This window comes from Gigantopelta aegis, chromosome 7 (assembly GCF_016097555.1).
Source record: "Gigantopelta aegis isolate Gae_Host chromosome 7, Gae_host_genome, whole genome shotgun sequence".
NCBI classification, from domain to species: domain Eukaryota; kingdom Metazoa; phylum Mollusca; class Gastropoda; order Neomphalida; family Peltospiridae; genus Gigantopelta; species Gigantopelta aegis.
Genome location: NC_054705.1, coordinates 25,831,795 through 25,833,564, shown reverse-complemented (window position 1 = coordinate 25,833,564; position 1,770 = coordinate 25,831,795). Strand labels below are relative to the sequence as shown.

Below are 1,770 nucleotides of genomic sequence, written 5' to 3'. Positions count from 1 at the left end.
TTGTGAGGGGGTGTAACCATGTTGTGGATCAGACCTTTGATATTAAAACTTTTTTCCAATGAACAAATTATAGTGTTATTTTAGTGTTATCGTAGTTTATAACCTTACCGTGTAGTATTAGACTTGGGTGGTGTTTACATTAATACCGATTGTGGTTTGACTAGGTTACGACATGGGTTTTTTTATAGAAAATAATTAATGATTCTCATTAGAGTATGTATTGTCAGTTGCACTGTAACACAAAGAAAGAGCTTTTAATATATTAATCTGCTATACTATTCAGGAAATATTAGCTCGAAAATGGGGGAAAAAAAAAAGAAAAAAAAAAAGTTTTCCCTACCTACCTACCCTATTTGCTTTTGGCATGTAACAGGAACCAAACAATTTTTTTTACTTGGCCTAATGGGTTAACTCTTCGAGTAATGTGGGTATGACAATCTGCAGTAGCTGTAGAACTTGAATTACCGGTCGCCATCTTTCAGCCAGGGACCCTGTAGATACTTCTATGTTGACGCCTGTTCTTGTCATGTGTGTTAATTATGTATTTGAAAATGTCCTCTTGTTACACATTATAATGTATTTGAGTATTTTTTTTAAATAAATCTTGAATTATTTTTTAAAAAAACCCAACAACCACAAACAAAAAAACAACACCACCAACATATACACCACGCATATAAATACTACCACCCCTCATCCTTAAATTAAATAAGAAAACAATGGGAGTTAAGCTGCTAATTTCACAGTTAACGAGTAGCGTCTATGACTACCCTAGTTGCGCACAAAATTGAGTATTTTGTTTTTCTTTACAGGTACCCGATACATGTTTCAAGCACAAGGAATCTGGACACTGTGATACTAGATGAAATAAAATTTCTTTCAAAATATTGCCCAGATGATTTTTTTTTCCAACAACAAACACACTAACACTATCACCAGTGACAGTGATTGCAGGGAAATGTATTCTGTAAATAAGTGTGTGCTCACTTCATTCTTACTCGGAGTGTACTTAAAAAACCACCCCATCCATAATAACAATAATAAAATCATTAAAAGACAAATAATAATAATAATAATAATAATAATAATAATTATAATTAAAAATAAAAAAATAAAAAAGTGTCTACAGCACCCGGTGTTCCCAGGCGGTCACCCATCCAAGTACTAACCGGGCCCGACGTTGCTTAACTTCGGTGATCGGACGAGAACCGGTGCTTTCAACGTGGTATGGACGTAGACAACAACTGTTGAAAAATAGGGGTATACATACGTAATTTTCCGGAAGTCGATATATGGCCGTAGCTTTTGTTTTGTTTTATTTGTTGGAAAGACAGATCGAATGACTTATCGCCGGTGTTGTTTACATGCAATTTTAGTGAAGGTTTTTTTAATCCACACAGTGATCTCCCTTGTGTATCGCGTAGAGAAAAAGAGTCCACAAGACCGGCCTCGGTGTTGTCGTGGTTAAGCCATTGGGCATAAGGTTGACAGATACAGGGCTCGGAGTACGGTACCAGCTCGCACCCGAAGTGAGGTTTAATGACTCAATTGGTAAGTGTAACACCACTACACCCACTTCTCTCTGACTAACCACTAACAATTAACAAGTAACTCACTGTCCTGGACAGACAGCCCAGATAGCTGAGGTGTTTGCCCAGGACAGCGTGCTTGAACCTTAATTGGATGTAAGCACGAAAATAAGTAGAAATGAAATGAGTCCGCTAGTTTTTGCCATATAATTATTTGGAATATTGAAATAAATTATTAAGC

The 1,770-nt window shown here is 36.3% G+C and overlaps 1 non-coding gene across 1 annotated transcript; it reads right to left on the bottom strand.

Annotated features, from left to right (window-relative positions):
• Positions 1-1,120: 1,120 nt before the first annotated feature.
• On the bottom strand, positions 1,121-1,239 carry LOC121378164. Its single transcript, XR_005958680.1, has one exon. It is a non-coding gene; the product is annotated as a 5S ribosomal RNA (ribosomal RNA).
• Positions 1,240-1,770: the final 531 nt, after the last annotated feature.